This window comes from Gavialis gangeticus, unplaced genomic scaffold, assembly GCF_001723915.1.
Source record: "Gavialis gangeticus isolate Ggan-Ray unplaced genomic scaffold, GavGan_comp1, whole genome shotgun sequence".
NCBI lineage: Eukaryota > Metazoa > Chordata > Crocodylia > Gavialidae > Gavialis > Gavialis gangeticus.
In genome coordinates this window covers 32019305-32024618 of record NW_017728994.1, presented here as the reverse complement: position 1 = coordinate 32024618, position 5314 = coordinate 32019305, and the positions used below count along the sequence as shown (strand labels likewise).

The 5314-nt window shown below is 43.6% G+C and overlaps 1 protein-coding gene across 1 annotated transcript in view; it reads right to left on the bottom strand.

The window, feature by feature from the left end:
- The window catches only part of LOC109287441 (neuropeptide Y receptor type 4-like), an 11857-nt gene extending 7924 nt beyond the window's left edge, over positions 1-3933 (bottom strand). The window contains exon 1 of the mRNA XM_019502536.1: positions 3788-3933. The gene's annotated coding sequence lies outside the window, so the exon portion shown is untranslated. The remainder of the gene's footprint in view (positions 1-3787) is intronic.
- Positions 3934-5314: the final 1381 nt, after the last annotated feature.

The following is a 5314-nucleotide window of genomic DNA, read 5'->3' as shown; positions in this document are numbered from 1 at the left end:
CAGAAGTGGACCAGAAGTGCTTCTGGTCTACTTCCAGGTCTGCTGCCAAAAGTGCTGAGGACCACCTGCTCACCCCATGCTTCTGTGGGACACTCCATGCGCCCCAGCATTGCAGCATTTATGAGCCACCTGGTGCCTAGAGCTATGTAGAAAAAACAATTAAAGCTGTGACTGTCCAAATTGCTGACTCTTTCCAAATCTCTCTGAATCAATGTGGAGGGTCCCGATTCAATTCAGAGAGATTAAAGGGTCCTTTGATTCAATTTGGATTCGGAGACTTGGCCACTGAATCGGGCTGAATCTCTGCTGAATCGAATCGACCGAAGCATTGCACAGCCCTATCACCCATGCAGCATGTGGCCCCTCATTGCTCTCAAACTGGACAGAGACTCCACAGATTCTCTAGGTAATCTGTTTCAGCGCAGGCTGTGACATGATATCATTTTCAGTTATATTAAGGCAGTGGTTCTCAACCTTTGGCACCTTACATACCCCCTGCTGATCAACGCAGCAAAAGCAAAACCAGAAGTCCCACCGTGGCTCTGCCAGTTTTGCTGCTGCAAGCCAAGTCCCACTTTTTCCACCACGGCCCAGGGCAAAGCAGCCAGCGCAGGGCCTCCCTCCCTATGCCCTGGCACACTGACACTGGGGAGCAAAAGCCCTGGCGCACTGGACACAGTGGGGGTGGGAGGCAGGGGCTGGAACTTCCAGCCCAAGTAGGCAAAACCAAAAAGCAGCACCCACGTACCCCCTGCCCGGGTCTCGCATACCCCCAGGGGTACATGTACCTTGGGTTGAGAAACACTGCATCAAGGGCCTGGGGGACAGCAAAGTAAGATTTGCACTTCAGTTGCATGCATCAGCTGTTACCTGTTACATCTGCATGTTTCTGTAGGATACAAAGGAGCCAGACAGCTGTAACTTTAACCTGGAATGGAATATCATAATGGTTTTGCTACATGTGTATTGCTTTGGGAGCATGTAGACATTTATATTGTGACAGCTTATATCAGTATCATTGAATACTAAAGTATTTGGCACATCTTCCTACTGCCTATCCTCAGTCTCCTCTAGACTATGCAATCCACATTCTTGCAGCTTTCCTCCTATGGTATATTTCTGGGAGCTCTCAAAAGGCTGTCAGTCTTATAACAGTCCCTCAAAGGGGGAAAGGAATTAATTATTACCCTTATCCACAGAGGAGGGAACTGAGATACAGAAAGGTGACATACATCCTTGCCCTGTATCCCAAGGGAATCCATATGATGTTATAAAGGTTCATAAAAAACGTCCATCAGCCTGGCCTCTGAGGCAAAGCCAGGACTGGAACTCCTGGGCTCACAATTCTGTGCAATCCTTTTACCACTGACTAGAACTGGAAAAGCTGGCCTAGGAAAGTAAGGGATAATAGAGTTACCTTCCCTTTGCATCCCACCTTTTCCCCCTGGGGCTCCAAAGACTCTTCCTACCACCTATTCAAAAGGATCACTGAATGTATCATAGGTAGGGCTGGATGAATCCTTATCAGCATGCAATTTATACACTGAAGGACGCAGCATCTGTTGACCTGAAATTATTTGTGAATGCAACCTGAATAGTTCCAGATTGGCCAAGAAATCGTGAGACTAAATTATCATTCACAAAGCTAACAAGAAGGTGGTGGGACCTCACCCTGATCCCTCCCAAAGCTGTACAGCCTAAAGTTTAAGTCACTTTCCTGGGAGGCTAGAGACATTAGTTCAAACCCCTGCCTTGAATCAGGCAGAGAGGGAATTTTTATGTGGGTCACCTAATAAATTTCTGCCTCTGGTAACTCTGGCCCTTGACTTTTAACAAAAATGCCTGGCAATAAATCAAAACATGCTGTTTCAAGTCAAATGAAACACTTCATTCAACCCCTAATTTCTTGAAAACTCAAAAAAAAATCTTAGTTTTGGGATACCCAATACTATTTTTTTAAGGAAGGGAGGGGTATTGTTGTTATATTTTAGTTCAAGCAGTAAACAAACAAACAAATCATTCTTACAGCAATAATCACAAGCAGAATTGTAAATAGCAAAATGTTCATTCCCTTCTTTGTACCTCCCTGACTGGACAACAACAATAATGCCCATAACAATTACAGCTATTACTTGTATGTCTTATGGTAGTGACTCTGAGTCAACTAAAGATGTAGCCTGTCATGCTAGGAACTGTGCAAATTCAGAAGAGTTTGCTGAAGAGTTTACAGTCTAAATACACAAAATAAACACATTTCTAGGGAATGGACTAAAACATACCAGACAATGTTTATGGCTATTTTGCAACCAATATGACACTCCTGGGACCTAATTCAAAATCACTGAAGTTAACAAGGATGTTTTCATGGACTGTAAATAGACTTTGAATCTGGCTGTTGGAGTGTTTTAACTTTGTATCTGGATTGGTTTTGAATCCTGAAAACTCACCACACTTTTGTATGGAGGGGGGTTAGCCATGTTAGTCTGAAGTCAGGCAGGAGGTGGGTGGGGTGACACTACAGGGTCCATGCAGACGTTCGCCATACCCAATCTACAGTCATATGCAGCTTACTTTAATTTGCATGATTGTAAATTGGGAGCAGCTTGTACAGACATTTGTCAGTGCCAGGAACCTGATCTAAGTCAGGGTCGGGAGAGAGGCAGATGGGATGGAGGAGGGCTGGTGGGTCTGCGGGCCGGGGATGATTGGCAGGATTAAAGAAGGCAGGCAGGTCTGCAGATGGTGGGTGTTGGTGGGTCCTTGGGAGGAGTTGTCCATCCAGGAGTCAGGGGTTTGGGAATGCTAAAAATAGCCCAGTCAGGGATGGGAAAGGGTGCTGGAAGACCACAGCCTTGGGGCTGGGGTGAGTGGCTAGACTTTCCCGGCCCAGGAGCTGCATTCTCAATATGTGCTGTCATTTGGTAGACTGGGCTAACGCATTCCCAGTCCAAATTTCCTCACATCTTCAGGTGAACTAATTTAGACAAGGATGACTATTTTTGTCCCATCTAACCTCCTTGAACATTTGGCACTTAGATCAACCTAACTGTAGTTAGGTCAAAGTGTAGCATCTGCAGGTACCTACAGAGACTAGCTGGTTCAAAGAAGCAAAAACTTTCACAATCAACCGCCTACTTTGCCAGATGCTAGGAATGAACATTTGCAGGATGCTGAGGAACTGTGCAGTAGTCCTTTTTTCTGGAAATCTAACTTCTTGATGCTTCTATTTCAGGCTGCATGTCCCAGCAAATATCTGTGCTCTACTTTGACCTGAAGTACTGAATAAATTAGACATCATTCTAGTGCACCTCAACAAGCAAAGAGGTACCTTTTGATTGCTAAAAGATGAATCAGTAAAGTATCTTATAAAGCATTACAGATTCTTAAACGTTTTCCATCTAGATTCTCATGTTTTAAAACTTATTTTTCTTAAAATGCTTTAATAAAACAGTAACCCACTCTGTCCCCAGCTCTTCCTAATCATTTTTCTTACATACCCAAGTTGGACATTGTTTAATGATCATACAGTATATCACTTGCCCATTGATCCAGATATATATTTCAGGGAGATTTCTTTGTCAATGTTTTCTGATAGGTAAGAACTGAGAATTACCCAGTTCAAAGAGAGAGATCTGAACAAGAACTGAAATCATGATTACAAAATAAATTGTCAGCATCTCAAGTGGAATTTCAACAGGTCCATAGATTTTCAAGGGGAGAAGGATTATGCTGCTAAACTAATCTGACCACCTGCAAAGTTGAAACAAAGTATTTAGAAAATTCTTACCTTTTAACATTCACATAGATTGTGAGTCACTGAGATTGCTGAATATCTGCACCTTCATGGACTAAATGAATGCAGTAGCAGCAGCAGAAGACCTGTGGTGGCTTACCAGTTCTAAAGAGAAGCCTTCCTCTCTGTGTTTCAATAGGTGATTGGGGTGACAACTCTCTCCCCCTCCCTCCCCCCACCCTTTTTCTCTCTTTCTGTAAAGGGAATTTAACCAGTGAATGTTGCTTTCCACTTACAATCTGACTTAGAAGTTCTGGCTCCCTCTACTGATATAAAAATGTATTAATTCTACAACAAACAGAAGCTTCAGATAAAGGTATTATTAAACTACTTGAAACATGATATGTTGATGCTATAGGCTTCTGTGATGCAAGTGGCAAGTAGACAAAAAGAACAAAAGGAACAGAAATTAAGGTATAGGACTTTACTCCGCATTCTTTCTAGAGGCAAAATTCCCATTGATTTCAATAGGAGCTTTGCCTACTGGGCACAATTGGGTCCTTGTTTTACCAGACATTTTCTGATTTCATCATACACTGCTGAATGGCTGTGCTTCTATATTACAGAGAAGCTCAGGGAACAAAGCCTCTATTATTTGGTATGTAAAGAGGGAAGAGGTACGGTGATGTTTGGATAAAGTACACAGAGGCATGAGGGCACTGAGACATTGCAAATATGGGAGAAAATTTTCCAAAGCACCAAGGGCACCTATACAGAAGCACAGAAACTGCTCTGACATGCTGTAATTACAGTGCATTGGAGCAGACTGCAGTGTGGCAATTACTGCACTTCAGCAGGCTCCTGTGTCTTGTGTATCAATGCTCCTGTGCTTAAAAATGGCAGCAGGGTGCTTGAACTAAAGCTCGTTGAACAAGCTTTAGTTCAAGCATCCCTGCCGCCATTTTTAAGTGCAGGGACACTGATACGTGAGACGCAGCAGTGTTTTAATTAAAGAGGCTCTTGAAGCCGCTCTCTGCTCCCCACCTGTGGATCACATAAAAGTGCCCCGAATGCCTCAGTGTTTCCCAGAAATACCTAATAGAGTGAGTTACAGAGTGTTTAATGTTTTCCACTGACCAAAAAACAGTGCCAGGATTAGTACCAGACCCAGGACAGCCTCATTTGGGCCTTCCATATACAGGCATTATAGCCACCAATGGATATTCTGCTACTCTGCTTTGTCTTCAGCTACTAACCTAACAATCGCCATAAATACATGTTACAGCACCTGCACAGAAGTAGTGAATATGTGCTGTCGCTGATAGCACAGGAGGAACCTTGGGATTTTGGCACAAAACCCACAACAGAACAAAAGCAGCATAAGCCTTTGTCACTTTCATAGCTTCATAGATTGCAAGGCTGGAAGGAACCTTGGAAGATCATTGAGTCCAGCCCCCTGCACCAAGCAAGAAAGACAACTGGGGTCAAGCGACCCCAGCAAGGTGACCATCCAGTCTCCTCTAGTGAGGTATAACTGTGGAAGTAGTTACTAAGTTGCAAGTTCTTAGCCATGAGTGTGAG